This window comes from Canis aureus, chromosome 17 (genome assembly GCF_053574225.1).
Source record: "Canis aureus isolate CA01 chromosome 17, VMU_Caureus_v.1.0, whole genome shotgun sequence".
Classification (NCBI taxonomy): domain Eukaryota; kingdom Metazoa; phylum Chordata; class Mammalia; order Carnivora; family Canidae; genus Canis; species Canis aureus.
Genome location: NC_135627.1, coordinates 42,792,263 through 42,813,257, shown reverse-complemented (window position 1 = coordinate 42,813,257; position 20,995 = coordinate 42,792,263). Strand labels below are relative to the sequence as shown.

The 20,995-nt window shown below is 30.9% G+C and overlaps 1 protein-coding gene across 2 annotated transcripts in view; it reads left to right on the top strand.

The window, feature by feature from the left end:
• Positions 1-20,995, top strand: part of LOC144287938 (uncharacterized) — a 388,349-nt gene that overhangs the window by 293,174 nt on the left and 74,180 nt on the right. The window lies entirely within an intron of this gene.

Below are 20,995 nucleotides of genomic sequence, written 5' to 3'. Positions count from 1 at the left end.
GGCAGAGATTTAGGCAGAGGGAGAAGTAGGCTTCCTGAGAGGAGTCTGATGTGTGACTCTGTCCGGGACCCAGAGATCATGACCTGAGCCAAAGGCAGAGGCTCAGCCACTGAGCCAGCCAGGTGTCCCTATTTCTTTTATTTTTTGATTTATTCAGCTCTGTCCATATTCCAACTTAGATTTCAGCATTTCTTCTTTCTAATTGTAAACACATTTTCTAAAATTAATTAAAGCTCTGAACTGTAACTTTTGAATATGACTGTGGTGTAAACGCTCCCACTATGGTTAAATTTAAGCTACTTATGTCCTATCTTACAAAATTCCCAAACATTCAACAGTCATCACACACAAGCCAGAATGAGTAATTTCAGGCACTATCCTGCATTTGGGCTCTGTGTTTGTAAAAATTGTGTTGACTAATTTTGCAGTATTCGACGAAATTAGAAATGTGGTTGTTTATTTTTATACAGAGCAAAATATTTTTAAAATTTTATTACGATGTCCTTTTTGACCCAATTGTTTTGTATACTTTTTGTTTAAAAATATATGGGCTTGGGGATCCCTGGGTGGCGCAGCGGTTTGGCGCCTGCCTTTGGCCCGGGGCGCGATCCTGGAGACTCGGGATCGAATCCCACGTCGGGCTCCCGGTGCATGGAGCCTGCTTCTCCCTCTGCCTGTGTCTCTGCCTCTCTCTCTCTCTCTCTCTCTCTCTCTCTCTCTCTGTGACTATCATAAATAAATAAAAACTTTTTAAAAAATGGGCTTTTTCTAGTTATCTGTTTTTAACGATTTCTACATATGTGTAATTTAATCAAATAAAAGGACTATTAAGATATCTGGTTGTGGATATTTAGACTTGCTTTAAGCCCTAGCATTAGGTTACATTTAATTTTTTAATGTAGTTAGAAGAATGCATATTCTCTACTTTGGGAGTATAAAATTCTCTATATGCCATTAGATAACTTTAGATGTTGGTTTGAAACACTCTAATTAAACTATTATACTATCTACTTGATTTACCAGTTACTCAAGGGAAAGTGTACAAATATCAATTATATATTTATCTACTATTTATTAGCTATATATTTTTCTATCATCTCTGCATATTCATGTAACATTCTTGAATCCACAGAAGTTTAAAATCAATATAACTTCCTGGTCAATTGAAATTTTTATAACTTGTATTTACTTTTTCTGTCTCCAATAATTATTTTTGCCTTAAGATCTATTTTACTGATATTTACAAAGGTTCTGCTACATTTATTTTGATTTACTTTTATGTGCTTCTTAGGTTGATTATACTGTTATATTTTTAATAATATAAATTATGTTTTTAATTTCTAATGCTTGCTTTTAAAATAATGTTGCTAGGGTGTTCTTTGCTATTTTTCATATAATCTGATTTCTGTATTTTATAATTCGATTTTTAAAAGTCCATTCTCAGCTTAAATATTAATCTTGTGTAAACAAAATAGATGAGTTTTCATCTAACTTGTTCTATCTTATCTATATTAATAATTATTTTCATGTAATAATCTTCTTATATCCAAGAATGGCTTTAAGTTTTGGAATCGTCACTCTGTCCTCATAAGTGTTTCATTGTAAGTATTATTTATAACCACAAAAAAATTAAACCAGCATTTCATTTGTTGTTTCCGAAGATGATTCTATGACCCTTTAAACATCCTCAAAATGAAAAGAGGTAGTTGAACAGAGAAAGTGGAATTAATTTTTTAAGAATCCTGTAAAACTTTAATAATCTTTATCAAAAGAGTCCCATAATGGATTAGATTTTCAAATATTTTATGTTTAAGAATAAGTATGCTCCAATAGGTGAAGGTTTAGAATGGTGTAAATATCTCTTTCCCTGCCAAGGGAGATTTATATAATGATAAATCTGAGTGCAGATGGTATTGAGTAGTTCAATTTAGATCCATTGAATGAAGGAAAAAATAAAAAATCAAAATAATCATCTGACATGTTTCGCATTAGCAAAATGGTATTCATTTGTGTGTAAATTTGCTTAATTGTATTAATAAATGTAAGAAATGATCAATAAACAAGTCAATCATATCTGATGCAGAAGACATAAAATGCCATTTTCATATTCAGATTTCCTTTGAAAAACAGATGTTTAATTCATAGTAACTAATTTATAATAATTGCAAGACATTAATAGGAGAATATTTGTTAACCTGAAGTATATAATTACAATGACTTGCTTTTGAATCTTCAGGAAATCAAGATAGATTGTGTAGCTGATCTCTAGTTTTACTGACACAAAATGTAAAAGTTAAAAGTAGATTAAAAGCCAACCTAAATTTCCTACAATAATCACACAAAAATCAATTTTAAAAAATGGTACCTTGTCTAATTTAGAGCTTTCACTATTCAATTAATTTCTATTTATGACATGTTACATTTCTAAAACTTAGTTTTGCTCAGGTATATTATATAATTGAATATCTTTTGGTAGTAAAAATAAACTCCAGATACATGCTATAATATGAATGAAAATTCATAAATCAGGCTAAGTGAAAGTAGCCAAGCTCAAAAAATGTATGGTCTCTAAAACACAACTTTATCTGAAATCTCTAGAAAGACACATATCCAGAAACATAATGTAGATTAGTGGGTACCGAATCTTAAAGTTAGGATTGAAGGGTGATGCAAAGTGGGTCCATTGGATTTTGAAGAATGATGGAAATGTTCTAAATTTGGATTTTAGTGTGTAACTCTAAATTTCTTAAAAGAGAAAATAATCACTGAATTGAACTTTTAAGATGAGTGATTTTTATTTTATATATGTTTTGCTTCAATAAAGTTTTAAAATTACTATAATTCACCATTTATAAAGATTGAAAATGAAAAATTGTATGATCCTCTCAAGAAATTAAGAAAAAGCATTTGTTACAATTCTGTATACATTGATCATTCTGTAAACTAGGAATGGAAGGGAATTTCTTCAACCTGATAAACAAGACCTACAAAAGACTACCACCATATAAAACTCTGAAATACTGTATGTTTTCCACTAGGACCAAGCAAGAGAAAAGCATCTTTCTGTCTTACCAATCTTTAATATTATATTGAACGTCCTAGTCAGTGCAATAAAACTAGAAAAATAAGAGGTGAGAGAGCATCTAAATTGCAAAGGAGGAAATGAAACTATTTCTATCCACAGATAACATGATTATCTTCATTGAAAATATCAAAGAATCTACTAAAATATTAATTGGACCAATAAGTGAATTTAATAAGGTCATAAGACCCAGGCCAATAAACAAGTATCTGCTGGTTTTTATGTACTATAAATAATAATAGTTAATTTAAAAAACTTTAATATTTGTGATAACATCAAAAGTATTTTTAAAAATTAGATATAATCTAATAAGCAATATGAAGTCATATAAGCTGAACACTTGAAAATACTGATGAGGTTCAAATAAAATTTAAAGAAAGAAGAAATATATCATTTATGAATTGGAAGATTCCTCAAATTTAATTCATAGATTCAGTTTCATGATCAAAGTACCAGAAATATTTTTATAGTAATAAACAAACTAGTTTTAAATTTATGTGGAATTCCAAAGTATGTTGGTCTAAGAATTTTAAAACAAAAATAAATTGGAAGATTTATACTATTTGATTTTAGGACTTTATGAAGCAGTAGTACATAGCTAATTTAGACATTTGGATGAATGGAACAGAATGGAGTTCAGAAATAGTCCCAAAGATGTGCAGTTAATTGATTTTTTGGTAGGGTGTAAAGATAATTATTGGAGAGTGGATTTTTTTTTCACCAGAGGTGCTGGAAATTTGGACAACTATGTAAAAATCAAATGAACAATCACCATAGTTCAGAGCATGTAAAATTAATTAAAAATATATTTTAACCTAAAAGTAATACTTAAAACCATTACATTTACCAAAGAAAATTTAGAAGAATATCTTTATATCTTAGAGAGTTTTTAGACATCACAGCACAAGCACAGTCCATAAAAATAAAAGTATGACTTCATCAAAAATTTTAAAAATGGCTGTTTTTTTCACATTTGATAGCCGATGTTAAAAAAACTTTAAAAAGTGAGAACATATGCCATAGACTGGAAGAGAATATTTGCAAATTTTACATTTAATAAAGGACTTATATTCAGACTAGAAAATAAGTGCTCAGAACATACAAATAAGAAGACAGTTGTTTTTCAACAATTTGAAAAATTAGTAAAATGTTTAAACAAGCCATTTACCAAAGGAAATACATGGATGACAACAATCACAGAAAGCGATGCTTAATATCATTAGTCATAAGTGGGATACAAATTAAAAACATATTGTTATCACATCTTTTAATGTGTTTGGAGTAACTGTAATTCCCACACATAATGGTGGGAATGAAAAATGGTACTTTAGAAAAATATTTGATAATTTCTTTTAAAGTGAAATATAGATTTACTGTATGATCCAGCATTCTACTTCTTGGTATTTACTCAAAAGAAATAAAACTTTATATTGACAGAAAACCTGTACATGCATGTGTGTTGAAATTAATAATCTTAAAAAACTGGCAACAATCCAAATGTCTTTCATCAAGTTGATGAATAAACAAAGAGTAGTATATCCACACAATGCAATACTATATAGCAATACAAAGGAACCAATTACTAATACATGCAGAGTATGGATTAATCTCAAATAAATTATTTAAAGTGAAAGAATCCAAATTCCAAAGACTACCTATTGTATGCCCTTATTTACACATCAGTCTGGAGATAGCACACACAATACATGGAATTAAAAAAAAATGTGTAATGGTTGTGAAGAAATACTGATTTAAAAACCAGACTAAGGTATTTTTAGGAGAGTGATGGATTTGGTTGTAGCAGTGGATGCATACTATAAGCATTTATCACAACACATAGCACTGTACACAAAAATGGTTGAATTTTATTGTGCGTAGATTATATCTAAATCAACCTGACTTTAAAAAATGAAATGTGTTTCTAGGAAATGTTCTTTCTTGAATGTGATTATGTTTTCTATTAGGTATCAATATCCTGGCTCATTAAAAAAGAAGTTATAAGAACAAATCTTCTTTGTAAATAAATATAACTTTTACTATAAAGTAAGAGAAATTTACAATTTCTGCCTGTTTTTATATATATATAATATATGTATATTATATATATATATACTATATTCTTGCAGTTCAATATAGAAATTTTACTTAAATGAAATTAACATGTATATCATTATTGATAAAAGTACACCATTTTCTGAATTACTCTGATTTTTAAAAAACTACTTTGCAGTAGGGTAGCAATAAATGACATTTTCTTAAATTATGTATACCACAGTTTTCCAAGAGGGGAGACAGCAGATGGATAATTAATACTTTTTGCAATGAAAAACATCCTTCAAAAAGTATTGGCTTGTTCTGTATAGTATACTGCAAGTGGCAACAATCCCCAATTATTCTGAAACACCAGGCTTATTGCTCCTTTATGAAGGTGCTGTTTATGAAAATGAGTATGCATACTTATTCCCCACTTCCTGGTATTTGCAATATAGTTCTAAATAGTATTGTATCCTTTTCAATTAAGTGAAATTTTTACTGTTTTATGATATAAATCATAAGTTTTATTATAATTTTTTAAGATACAGGTAGCTAAAACACATAAAACCTTTTCTATTGTAGAGTCAGGTAGCAATATAGTGAATAACCAACCATATGATACCCTCATTGACATAGAGTACGTTTTATGTCAATTTAATTTTAATGATACCAAAACTTGTTGTAGAGGAGGAAACCACATATAATGAAAAATTACCAATGAATTCTATGATGCTTATTTAAAGTTACTTGAGAACACACACTATGGACTTTAATAGTACATGTAGTGCTAGAAAAGACATGCAGCAATATAAACTGTTCATATATATCATCTCCTACAATGTGGGGTGAAAAACAATGTTTACTTTGATCTTCTATTGAATGCCTAAACTTCAAGCTTTGTTGACCTCACATTTTATCAGATAGTATACCACAAAATCATGCAAAAAAATTTGTACGGGACATTATTAAATAACTTCTATGTAGTAATTATTCAATACCCTGGTGTATGTATATAGATATAGATGATAGATGAGATAGATAGATAGATAGATAGATAGATGATAGATTAGATAGATAGATGATAGATAGATAGATAGATAGAAATAGATAAATGGGTAGATAGACTAGTTTTTTTAAATTTTTATTTAGATTCCAGTTTACAGGGTAACATTAATTCCAAGTGTACAATATAGTGATTCAGTATTTCCATTACAGTTTTTAAGTATATGGGATAAAGGCTTGTTAGACTCAAACATGAAAATAAAAATTTTGAGATACCTCTTCTTGTATGTACTTTTTGCCCACTGTCCCCACAAACTTCTGAATTTCTTATATATTTTGGGTCATCACCCTGATAGTATGCATCCCTAATTGATACTTGTATGCTGCCAGTGGTAGGTCCTGTATTTTTCATTATTATATACACAGTATTTATATGTTGACCAATTATTTTCATACTAAATATATAAAAGTGAGAAAGACATCTTCTCTCAAGGGGCTTTCGCTATAGTTTCATTGGGATTTTGCTCTTTATTTTTAGGCCCATGGGTATCCCCTTTTCCTTTTATTACACAGTATAAACATTTCCTGTAAAATACACTCATTTCTATATGATATAATGTACATTATATGTGTGATATATATGGAGGACTATTAATAGATTAACATATTGGGAGTTTCCTACTATGGAAGTAGCTTAATGGTTGTCAAAGATGTTAAACATAAGGTGAGTGTACAAACTGATATTTTATAACTTCTGTATTTTATGTTATAAGTTTATTTAATTTGTTTCTTCCTGAAGCTATGTACTCATTTTTTTTAATGCATCTGGATGCCAAACGATTTATAAAAACCAATTAGTTGGGAGTTTTTATGTATTGTCTGATTTAGAGCCACTAACCCATTTTAATGTCTCAGGTTCACAATTTCTAAGTCAAGGGTAAAAATAATCACACACTGAGTGATATTTAATGGGTAATAAAAGTACCATTTGAACAGAGAATTAGTAGTATAACCTTTAAGCTCAGGCTCTCCTAGGTGTAATATATAGCCATAGGAGAAATGGCTTGTAATTAATTGTGTAATTTCAGGTTTTGTCTTTTTCATCACTAACTCTATTCCCTTTTCAGAGAGGCATCTGTTTAATAACAGAATCATTGGAACAGTCACCTGTTTCAAGTATCTGTTACCAAGAAAAACCAAGGAAACTGAGTTTGTCTATATTTTGTCTTCTCTCATTTCCCAAAGGGAAAGCAAAGATTTTCTATATTTCCTCTCACCCTGTTAGTTCATTTTTCTTTCAGAGCATCATGACTAGCAGGCCATAAAGTTAACCAATAGGTTTGAATAGAGCATGACTCATTTTATTGCTCTAATTAATTTGGAAATGGCATTATGATTTCAATGAAAAGATACGATGGTTTATGAGAATAAAACATCAAATAGTTTCTCACAAAATTAGCCTTGTTTTCATAAAAGAATTTTTAAAATTTACATTTGTTTAGAAATCCTATTATTTGAGAGATAAAGTTTCTATTTGGTCATAATAAACATCTCAAATAGTGTAATAATATGTCAATTTAACTGCCTTTGCTTATACATTTAAAGGATCTAAAATATTTACGTCAAAATATGTAACTGAATATTACAAAATGTATAACCATTAATTTAAGGAGTAATATTTTTTGCAGATTCTATTTATATGTTTTTAAATTTTTCTTCAATCCCAGATTCACATTTCATTGTGTTTTAAGCATGCAATTTAAATGGGTATTTTATAGCTGATTTTTGTCTGTATTACAGAAACCCTTTTCAAAAGCCACTATTAAACTGAGGAAAGGGAGTTGTTTTAAGTGTAATGTTAGGAACAAAAACTTGGCCGATCTTATCTAGTGAATAGGCTGTTTTGACTTTGAAGGAGCAAAACTGATAATGCCACTTTAATAATAGTAATGAAACCTGACAGATTCACATTTAATAGTCAGCTGGAAACACTATCTGCTCTTTCTAATGAAGCCGGTTTATCAGATATGATTGGAATATATTTTCCACTTAGGAACAGAGGAAAATAATGCCCTATTTAGAATACGTTTCAAATTTGTGATCTTCAGGTTGCTATTTAATTCTGTAATTTAATCATATAAAATACTCTGGGTTTATATTTTATATGATTTTTAAAAAGCCCTTAAGGATCTTAGGGTAGAAACCATAATTTGATTTTGCAAATCTTGTTTATCTTTATTGTTCTCTCTCTCCAGTCTTGCATTCCTACAAACCTTTGTTTTCACATAAGCTAAGGTACACATTTTAACATGTCGTCCTCTTGCTTGCAGTATTCTATTGTATTTCCATTCCATTAACTAATGTTATGTTCAAAAAGCTTCATCAACCTGACATTATCTGTCTTCATAGTATTATCTCTTTCCTCTCAAACCCCATTTGTATTTGTGCTTTAGTCTTACAGAGCTACTAAAAGTTCTTGAGTATGATCTGTGCTTCTTCACTTGTACAGTTTCAGTTCTGGTTACCCTGCCTGGATGCCCTTCCCTCCTTCTACCATATGCATCTTGTCTAGGTTTATGCTACTTAATGTTTACAGCATATTCTAGGTTTCCCCTTCCCTATATTAACTTTCTTGAAACATTTTATCAGCACTAAGTGACTCTGCAGCTTCTTTCTATTTACTTACGCATTTTTTGGTACAGCACTTATGCCAATGATATATAACAATCTTTTCACTTGTCTGCCTCTTAATTGATTTTATATTCCCTGAGTAGAGAACTCTCGTATTCCAGACTTTTCCTCAATAATTAGAATAAGCTTATCACATAGGAAAACCCAAAATAGTCTGATTAATACAACATTTGATTTAACATTGGTTATGTAGCTTTTTTACTTATATAAATGTTTTACATTTATATAATCAGTGGTATCAATGAATGAAGAAGTAAAAAAAAAGTTTATTCGGATGAAGCTAAAAAAATACCAGCTAATAGGTAAAGGCTTACATATCTAAACAATTCTAAAAGACCAAAGATTCAGTCTCATTTTTTAAATAGAAAGCATTTTTTGTAAGTGAAGAAAAGATATTAAAACCAAGACTGATTATGAGAAATAATTCTGGCATATTGATGTTTGTACTCTTTTTTTAAGCTAAAGAGCAGGTTTTTTTTTTAAGATTTATTTATTTATTTGAGAGAACATTCACATGTAAGCAGGGGAAGGGGCAGAAGGAGAGGGAGAGAAAACCCCAGCCAACTCCATGCCCAGCTTGGAACCCAACACAGGTCTCCATCCCTTGACTCCAAAAGCATATCTTGAGCCAAAATCAAGAGGCAGGCACTTAACCAAAGAGCCACTCAGGCACTCCAAGGAGAAGGAATTTTAAACAACTTGTTGATACTCTTCACTGTGGTATTTTTAAGAACATATATAACAATGCTAAGAGTTTATCTTTTGAATTGAAATGTTGCTTTCTATGGAACTGACTTTTCTTAAATCAGGAGGATACATAGGTTGAGAAGTTAATGTGTATATGGCCAAAAAAACTCAAAAAGTACAAATGTTAATCAACACAAAGCAAAAGCATCTCGTGTATTCAGTTTAGATGTAGATGAGGTAAAGTCAAATAGAAATCATATTAAAATCTGTCTGAAGTGAGTAGAAACTAGTAACTGTGAAAATAGTTGAAATGGGAAGACCGGTGTTGGCATCTTACAATTTCACTAAGGGATGAACATACAACTCTTGTAGTGAAGACTAAACATATATGCTAGAGCAACTAAATTTTCATTTATTTTCAGTTTAAGATAAAACCCTTAACAGGGACAGAATTCTTCAAGTGAATCACAGGTATCTGATTATAAAATGAAACAAATGTATTTCTTGGTAATTTGAGAAAATGCTTACAAAGAAATAATTCAAAATGTGACTTAAAGTTGATTTTGAGGTTCTTACTTTAAATTGGGAAAATTAAAATGTTATTAACTTGTATTAAAATATTAAAATATTACTAGATCTTAATTGAAATTATAATAATTTATTTATAGCCCATATGTCACTGAATGAGCTTTTCCCCTAAATATTTGGGACCAAAGTAAAACTTATAACATCTTTTGAGATGATTGACTTTTGTAAATTAAAATATTCTAATACAAACAACTTCTGGACTTCCAGTGGCAGCAAAACCAGATTGACCAATCTGCTTGAAAAAATAAAGACATTAGCTGAAATAGTTTCTTCCTTTACTTAATAATATTTGCATCACATTGGCATCCCTTTTTTGTTTCCTTCAGCGTTATACTTTGCAGGATTTTATGGGTCAAGAATAAACTCAGACAATTAAAAATTTGCCATATTTTTCTTTCTCCTTTAAGTTCCAGTGGATTATTCTAGTAGTGAGGCATGATTATTAGTTTCTAACTAATCTGGCTGATTTAACTGGTATATATGTTTTCACCTTTGTTTCTTTGATATCGTCAAACATCTATTATGCCATCTACTGTTCTGTCTCCTTGTGAGTGCTGCAAGAGTCACTTTTAAGTGATTTTTTTACCAAGATAATTTCTTAGCTTCTCTTGAGAGCATGGAAGAAAGTTCATGTTCTTCCATGGGATCTAATAAAACCCTGTAAACTTGCCTCCCTTAGAAACATTGTTCTAAAACATCTGGACAATGTTGATAATTTCTAAGCAAGACCAACTAGAGTTCTTAATGAGAATTGTGACAAAGATAAATTAAAGCTTGACTACATTTCACAGTTGAAGTATACTTAACATTGACCCTCTATGTTTCTTAATTCTGGTAATTAATATAGTTATTTTCAGATTCACACAAAATTTTGCCATATGATTTGAAACCTTGTTAGTTTTTTCTGTGGATATGTTTCAATTTATCTCTAAAATGGGGAAAATGCTAGTACCTTCCTTAAAATATCTGCATAATTCCCTACTTATATATTCAGTTTATTTTTTCCTTCCAAAGAAAATTTACTTCCACCTAAGGTCGTTAAACATTCAGGCTTCCCTAATTCACTATATGATTTCTAAGATAAGTAGATAAAATTAATGCTCTCATCAGATTAAAAAGTCAATAATTATTTTAGAAAGTGTCATCATAATATTTTATTTAATTATAACCATTTTAATTATTTAATTATAACCATTTTGATTGTACTTCCCTAATTTGTGCCTGTGTACAAAACTTGTTATTTTTCTTCTTCTTTATCAAATTATTTTCCTGTTGTAGAGGAATTTAGGTTATTTACTTAGGGCTTTTTTTTCTTAACATAAATGTTATTGCAGCTTGCTGTTATATATTTAAAATGTAATATTTAATTATCTATAACCATTTTCTTTAAAATTTGGTTACCTTAATTGGGATATGTAATCACCTTTATCCATCTATAAACTCCATGAAAAAACTGAAGGTTACAGGAATTAAGTAAACTTTTGAAGGTTAAATGTCTACTAAATGTTTGAGTTGGGATCTAAATAGACCCAGTTATGTCTTCTTCCAAACCCATATTATTAAACATAATTTAAATATTAAAAAGCATGTTTAATCAAAAACAAAGGAGAATAAATAGCTTATAATGGTTCATCACATAATGTATAATGGTGAAATGGTATAATACATGTTAAAGCGTTTATAACAAGATGTCAACCATGATTTCATTTTTCCATACGTTTAAAATAAACTTTGGTACTTTATCAATGAGGTTCACTTTTGGACTAGAAGAGATTCAAGACATGATATCTGTATTAAAAATTTTATAACCTTCTGTTAATGCAGACCAATTAAGTAAGGGGTTTGTGAGGAGGGTTGAGTATGCGATGATGTGAAAACAGACTCATGTTTCTGAATTGAATTGTTACTATTACCATACAGGGTACTTTAGAGTTCTACTCCATTTATGCAGTCAGTTGTTACAAATCTTATCACTCTGTAGTACAGTAAAGAAATGACCAGATCAACCAGCAAGAGCAACTAATACATGAGAATCACATAGCAGCTGTGGGAACCAGTGCCCAAGTTGGAAAACCTGAACTGGAATTGATGAATGGCTGGAGGCTCAGAACAGACAGCTCCAGCAGAGCCAGTCGTTGAGGGCCACCATGATATTGTGATATTTACCTCCAGGAACTAGACCAAGTCCCATAGTGAATATCAGAGAAAAATCCCTTCATGCTTCTGGCAGAGGATGAGGAGAAGGAAACATTTTTAAATATGCCAGAACACTCACAAGGCTTACCCTCAGGGGAGGCTAGTTGACCAGAGACTAGCGGGCAGGGGTATTATCTTAGCCTAACTGACCTGGAGATGGGAAATAGCCACTCCAGCCCATTCTGGCTAACCTGTCCCAACTAATGAGGAGAGAAATACCAAGAAACAATTGTGAAGTTTACAGTCCAAAGGCCTACACTCACTAAAAGACCTACTAGGATCATAGAATGCTTCCCCTCCATCCACGCCTTACCACCACATTACCAAAGGCTTATTTATAGCAGTCTTATTTACCTGGTACATTATATCCAGCTCTCAAGAAAAAAATTAAAAGCCATATTAAACAGAAAAAGGCCATTTGAAGAGACAGAGCAAGCGTCAGAAGCAGACGTTACAGGAATGTTTGAATTATCTAGACCAGGAATTTAAAACAACTATGATTAGTATGCCAAAGGCTCTAACCGATAAAGTAGACAGCAGACAAGAATAGATTGGCCGTGTAATTAGCGAGGTGGAAATCCTAAGAAATGACTAAAAAAACCCAATGCTAGAATTAAAAAAAAAAAAAAAAAAAAAAAAAAACAAAACCTAACAGCAATTAAGAATGTCTTTGATATTCTAAATAAGTGATTTAAAATTTAAGGCAAATTTACATTTTCCTTATGTACCTGCATTGAATAAAGAGATTATTTCTATTTGAGCAAGGTAAATAATTTTGTTAGAAACTATGAAATCTACTCATGCCTTCTGCAATCAGCCATCCTGCAACAGTCAGTACGTGGCAGACCCCTGAAACTGGTCTGATATCTTGTTGTACATACACAAATAGATTGTGGGAATTGTAGTAGCAATATATGCATCAGGCTTCTGCTCCCAATTTTGAGACAGTTATATATTTTGTAGTACAGAATAACTACACTGGCCCAGGGTGATCCCATGACCTAGCTCCCTGACAACCCATGATTTGTCAAGTAGAATATCTCTCAATTGCAAGAGGATTATTGTTTTGTTTTAAGGCTTTAATTATAGGGAAGCTTGGAAAATAAACTTTTAGATTATTGTAGAATCTATACTTTCTCTCTGTTTTAGTTCAGATCTTCTACACCTTCACCAAAAAGAAGCACCACATTCTATTCTCACTTTATTTATTCCATGCCAAAGACAGTGTTAGGAAAACAGCTCTACTAATGGGACCTGAGAGTAAAGGTTTTATCCATACTTGGGCCCGAGCTGTAATAATCATGAAAAGAACAATAGGAATAATAACTATCAAAATGAATTCATAATGAATGTGATCTCTAATGGGGCTATTAGTTCTGGGTTGTTGCTTTTTTTTTTTTTTTTTTTTTTTTAAATCTAAAAAGACAAGCAGTGTTTTGAGAAAGAAAATATGGAAAACCAGTCATGAAACATTGACATGGAGTCTTTACTATTTCTGCGAACTCACTAATGATGTTGTTTTGAAAATGAAACCATATGGATTTTAATAATTATGTATGTTTCTACTTATAATCCAATTATATTTTAATTAAGGAAACTTAGTATTTCTTCTCACTTCTGCCCAAATTCATCTCTTTTGCCACTAAACAGCTACACTGAGTTAAATCCAAAGTTACAGGAAGAGCTTATATTCTTACCATAAAACTAGAACAATCAGCTCTGCCTCTAGGTTGCTTGAGGCAGATGTCATTTTGACCAACTTGAAAGAGATAATGACCTTCTAGGACCTTGACATTAATCATACAACCTGAATGAAATATGCCTTTTGGAAAACTCTGTATTTTTCCAATATTGGAAAGTAACCTTTTTGTAAGAAAGTTAAAGCCCAGATCCCCAAATGACTTGGCCTCCTCACTTCGGTGAAGAAGTGGAGTGCAAAGTGGGGGCAGATAAAATGCTACCTTTGTTGTTTATGAAATTCTCTGAAGTTTGAAAAGCACTTCTTCTTTAGCCCTAAAGGAATTTTTTATAAACCAGAAAGAAGTTAGCTTGAAAATATTCACCAAATTTTGGAGAGAAATCATGAAAAAAAGAATTAAAATAATATATTAAAATATGATTAAAATTATAGTAACAGATTCAAATTTTTCCTTTCCAAAACTAAAATAGGAATTATTTTCATTGAAATTGAGTACATTTTCCTTTACTGGAAATGTAGAATTGGCACTGTCTTCTATAATTTTTAGTATTACATGATTATGATTTAATAAGCATATTAGTGAAAGTAGTTTCTCTGATACTTTTCTTTTTAGAACATGGTCATAGTTAAAAATGTTTTCTCTTTGTATGTAGTTAGTACTTGATTTGTTTAAACTAATTTAAAAATGTGTTCATTATTCTTATGTTAGAAACTATGTATGTTAATCTCTGCCAAATACACCATCTAACTACTTTAACTCAAAATATTCCTTTCACCTGGAATATTTTTCCATCAGCTACATGGCTTTAACAATTGCCGTCATTCAATGGCAAACTTTTCACTAAGAATCCTTTGATTTATTGTCCCACACCAAAATAAGTTATTTTTCTCCTGAGAGCATGTCTGTAATTTTATACATGGCACTTCTTTACATTTTTATTTATACACTTTATTTTACTAATTAGATAAAGACAACATCATATTCATGTTTGCATTATCTACATGAGGTAGCAGAGAAAAAATAGTGTATATGAAAGTTTTTTTGCATTCATATTCTTCCTGCTTATTATGTATCATTAAGGAAACTATTTAATCTCTCTGTGGAATTTCACCTGTCTTATTAATAAATCAGTGGTATTAATACCTGTCTCAAAGCATGTCTTTGGTGATTAAATACAATAGCATGCCTGAGACATAAAAGTCAGTCTTTGAATATTTATTCCTTCCCCGTTTTTATTACATATTTATTGAATGAATAATTGATAAAATTATTATAAATGTATTACATATTACTGGTTTTTGAAATGATACAGAGTTTGTTATGGAGAGAGGTGCTTGGAATTTCTAGGCTTTGCCAAAAATTTGGGACAGCAAGATGATTTTTACTGTAAATTGGAGATGACATTGTGAAGATGGCAGTCAGTTGTTTTCCATCTTCTTTTAGAAATAAGATAATAATACAGATAACTATTACTTTAATGTTACTAAAAATGTAAATTAAATTAGAAAAATTTCAAAATAAATCATACATTTAAAAACTTTAGACAATTCAGTTTTTTGGTTTTTTTTTTTTTTTTTTTGGTTTTTGTTTTTTTTAATATCAACCCCTTCACAGAATCAATGGGATTTGTCAGTCAAATTTTCTTCCACTCTCCTACTGAATGTGCTAATGTTTAACCCAAGCAGATTATTTCCTGGGTATCTCAATTTTAAACACAAAAAAGTTTCGATTATTCTCTTTCACATGAGGAATCAGAAAATCATCCCCACTATGTCTATAAACCTCCACTTCCTTTTCTGGATCATTTCCTTCCCACAATATTTCTTTGTCTTGTTTTGTTTTTACATTTTTTAATTTAAATTCAATTTGCCATCATATACTATAACACCCAGTGCTCATCCCATCAAGTGCCCTCTTCAGTGCCCGTCACCCAGTTACCCCACCCTCCCACCTCCCCTTCTGCAACCCTTTGTTTCCCAGAGTTAGGAGTCTCTCATGGTTTGTCTCCCTCTCTAATTTTTCCCACTCTGTTCCCCTCTTTTCCCTTATAATCCCTTTCACTGTTTCTTATAATCCATGTATGAGTGAAACCATATGATGATTGCCCTTCTCCACTTGACTTATTTCACTCAGCTAATTTCTTCGATTTTGAGAATCACTCCGTGGTATTTCTTGTTATTTAACTTAACTTTAACTTGATTTTATGCCTGTTCTTGCAATTTAAGAATCCTAAACAAGTAATAATATATCTTTACCATCAATTATCAACTTTAAAAAGCAATGGGAAATTTTTATTCTTATTTCCACCAGATATCTCCTTGCCTGTTTGTTAAGAAATGGGTTCAGTTCTTATAATTGAGAAATTAGCCTTCTCATATAATTTGTCACTCACCCATAATACAATCATGTATAGTTTTTACTCCTGCTTGTGTTGAAAACTATATTTAAAATAGTTTTTAAGTGTACTACCTTAACAAGATACAGCATATGCCCAAAAAGTCCAAAATTATAAATTATTTTAAAAATCAGTCAGATGCAAACTAATAATGTATTGTTCTATACAATTTTTTTTTACTTATGGAATCAATAATCCTTTATCATTAAAATTGTACTGACTTGCAAGCTAATAAGTTAGTTTGAGTGGGCACAAGTCCACTGGACAAGAGACAAAGACAGTTTGTTACTACAAAAAATAAAAATAAAATGTAAGCTGCTCAGAGAAATATCTGGTATCATTTCCTATTCCCCAATCCTCAGAGGATGAGGAAATAAGGGCCAGATGTTACCTGTACATATAGTGGGTGCACCAGAGGAGAGAAATGCCAAGGGGTGGAGTCTCTGCATTTCTTTGGAGCATCCAGCACATCTGCTTGTTTTTTTCCCCTGAGAAACAGTTTACACATGACCCTGGAATGTGAACAAGTGTCTCCAAGCAGAAAAAGAGGGTTTTCTTTGTACTATTCCAGGACATCTTTAAGGAGATACATCTCTAAATATCTTTGGGGGGCACCACTATTTCTAATATCCAGGACTGTTTGTTAATCAAACATGGCCTTTGCCCAGAAGATCTTGAATGTGTAAGAAAGCAAGAAATCTATAAAGAATTGTCTCCTAAAGGAGTCATATTAAAGTCCAAAGGATTTGTAGTAAGGAACCCTCTTACATTTCTGATATTGATGGGAGTATTTTCTCCCTCTTTTTCCTTTATAATTTTTTCTAGGATTTCCTTAAATTTATTAAGTTCATAAAAGAAACAACATCAGTGCTTTGGATTGTTTTTCCCTTATGGCTTCGCTGGTTTCTATTTCAGTACTTTCTACTCTTATTTGTATTAATTTCTTCCTTTTACTTTGATAATAATTTGCTCACACACTTTTTAGGTCCTTAAGGTACAAACATAGATAGTTATTTTAAACTTTTCATTTATTCTAAAATGAACATTCAGAGCTGTAAATATCAATCTATGCACTGGCTTAATTGCATCTCACAAATTTTCATGTGTTATATTTCCATTACCATATGTTTCAAACTGGTTTCACTTTTACTATTTGATTTCCTCTGGGATCCATGAATTATTTTAAAGTGTGTCACCTAATTTCTAAATATTTGTAAACTTCTAAGATATATTATTGACTTGTGATTTATGGTTATTCTTCCCCAGGTAATATGTTCTGTAAGATTTAAAATCTAGAAAAATTAATATAATTTATTTTATTCTATGGATAGCATGTAGCCTGTTACAGTGAATGTTCCATGAACACTTGAAAAAAATTCATTCTTCAGTATTGAATATTGTTGTATATATGTAAATTAAATCATTACTGTTGTTCAGATTTCTATATGCTCATTTTTTTGAATAGATATTTTAGCTATCTCTTGGTAAAGTGTTGTTACTATCTTTAATGCTCTAAGTTAGTTTATTTCTCATATAAGTTTTAGTGTTTTGCTTTATTAACTGTTCTCATTAGATGGGTATGCATTTAGAATTGTTTTGCTTCCTGATAAGCTCACAGTTTCATAATTGAGAAATAGCTCCCACCCTTATCTCAGGTAATGCCTGTCCTTGAATTCTAGGATTTTCTGACTTTAATATAACCAAATTATTTTCAGTGTTTTCATGGTATTTGCCATTGTATCATTATCTAGCCTTAAATCTATTAGTATTTTTTTATTTACAATTCATTTCATGAAGGAAGAGTATAAGTGGTTCTTGATATTTTTTGTCTATAATGGCAATTCCTGGCTTTAAGATGAAGTAATCAATTTATTTACATTCAAATTAACTATCAGTATGGTTAAATTAGCTTTTTTGTTGTTGTTGTTGTTATTTTTCCCAATTGTTTCCCAATATGTTTCTTTATTTCAATTTAATTTTTCTATTGGCTTTTAGATCTTCCTCTTTAAGTTAAAATATGTACCTTTAACATACCAAAGTCTGATTGGAGTTAATATTTTACCACTTTCTGAATACGAATACTTGGAGAAGTATAGTTCCATTTACAACCTCCTGTTGTTATTCGCTAATTTTGTTTCCATTTAAACAATCATACATTGTTAAAAGTTTTCTATTCTTGGTGCAACAATTGCCATAAACTCAATTTTGGGGATTAAAGCCCCCACACATTTATCAATTTTTGGTTCTGCAGGTTAGGTGTTTGACATGGGTCTCAATGGACTGAAATTAAAGTGTTAGTAGAGCTGTGTTACCTTTGTGGGCAGGGCTCCGGGGAAAAACCTTTCCTTGTCTTTTTTCAACTACTAAAGCCTGCCCACATTCTTTGACTCCTCATTCCCGTCCTCTGTTTTTGAAGCCAGCAACTTTGTATCTCCCTGTGCCTTCCTTCCATAGTCACATTTAAATTGAGCACAATTTGATAATCCAAGATAATCCTCCCATTTTGGGTCCTTAACTAAATTACAAATGCAAATGTGTAAGGTAACAAATTACAAATTTACAGATACCTGAGTTTAAGACTGGAGCATCTTTGGGAAATTATTATGCTTAACATAAAAGAAAAAGTAAATTACATTGTTCAGGGAAATAAAACAGAGTTAGGAAAGCAATAAAGACATAGAGAAAATGGTTATCACAAAATTCATGTAGGAGAGTAAGGGTAGGTTTTCTTAGAAAATGATATCCTTTGAGTCACCTAGGAAAATGCACCATTTTTTGACTTAGGAGGTCATTTTATAAAATGTTGTTTAGTTGTTTGCCATATGTTTTACATATTGTAATATTTAATAATAAAATTATGGTACTACATATTGAGACAGGGAAGCTATGGTAAGACCCATGGTAAGACAGGGGTCACTGGAATTATGCTTTTGACAGTGTATAAGGAAAGATGGAAAGGATTAGTGAGAAGCTTAAAGTATAAATAGAAGATTTTAATGGTTAGTAGACTTTGGAATTTTCTTATTTTTACCCTCTCTTCTCATGGATTTATTTTATACTTCTTTTTTGGTCATTGATACAGTCATCAGTTCTATAATCTTTTTAAGAAACATGAAATGGCATTGCTAAACTATGATTGAGAGAATGAAACATTGAGTAAGAGTCAGTGTGTCTGAATTTGTTGAACTTTCTTGAACATATGTCCTCCATAAGATATCCCTTCAGTTTAATAACTTAACTGTATTAGACAATGATTCTTATTATATTTCCTTTTTATATATATTGCCTTCCTAAATATTTGATCATGATAGTCAAATGATGCAAAAATCTCTGATGCCAAATGAAACTTGATGTAGTTTAAAGTACTCCAAAACAAATATACATTCTGGATCATAAATTTCAAATATCATAAATTTAAACATTTTAACTAATTTTAGCTAATCATGAACATATTTTCTAAAGGCAATAACATTTTTATATCAATAGAAGGCTTCTACATTTTTATTTTAATTTAATCTTATATAACTAAATTTTTTTCTGTAGTTCAGTTTTTTAACAAGCTGAAGTGTGACAAGTTTTTGTCTCAATAATACCCACAAGTGTGTAATACAAAAATGAGAAATATTATGTTTGATTAGAAGATAGGTGGGCAATTGTAGAAAAAATAATATTGAACAAGGAGTCAGAATAATGATCCTAATGTTCGTCAAGCTACATATACATAGACAAATATCCGATTTATTCATCCGATTTATTCACTTTATTTAAATCATCCGATTTATTCACTTCCATAATGCTAAATCATAAAATGTGGCAATATATTACTATTTGCCAAGATTTGTTGTGAGATCAGGTTAGGATAAAATGTCTATTAAAGCCAATCAATTGGGTAGAAGGATAAAATAACCCAGTCATGCCTGGTAGTGAACTGTGGATTGTAAATGGGAACATTACTTTTTTAAAGAATAGTTTTACAGGAGCACTTGGGTAGCTCAGTTGGTTAGGACCTGCCTTCAGCTCAGGTCATGATCCTAGGGTCCTGGGATAGAGCCCCATAACAATCTCCCTGCACCTCAGGGAGTCTGCTTCTCCCGCTCTGCTCGGATGCCTGCTACTCCCCCTCCTTGTGCTCCCCTGTCCCCGTCTTTCTGTCATAAATAAGTCAATAAAAAATGTTCACAGAATTTTTTCTTTCAGAAATATATGACATATAAATTTATTTAATAGTTAAATATTCTCAAATATTTATCTAAATGTTCAATAAATATTACTCATTTTAGAACCAATTGAATCAGTTTAAATTCAGTTAAATGAGTTTTGAGATGATTCATTTGCACTTTTTTTATGAACTACATTGATGAACTGTAAATATTTTGAGTTCTTTTGTGACTTATTCAGTAGGCTCAGTAGAAACTAGAATGGCAAAGACTTTTATTGTAATGCAAATCCTTTCATTGTGATGGGCCACATGTTTAGAAATAGTCCCTTGTAAATATCTGCTCAGGGAAAAGAAAGGAAGGAGAAAATAGAGGATGGAAAGGATGAAGAGAGAGTGGAGAAGGAATTCTGATCCCAGCTGTGAAGAGAGTGATAAATAATAAGCAAATATGATTATAAATT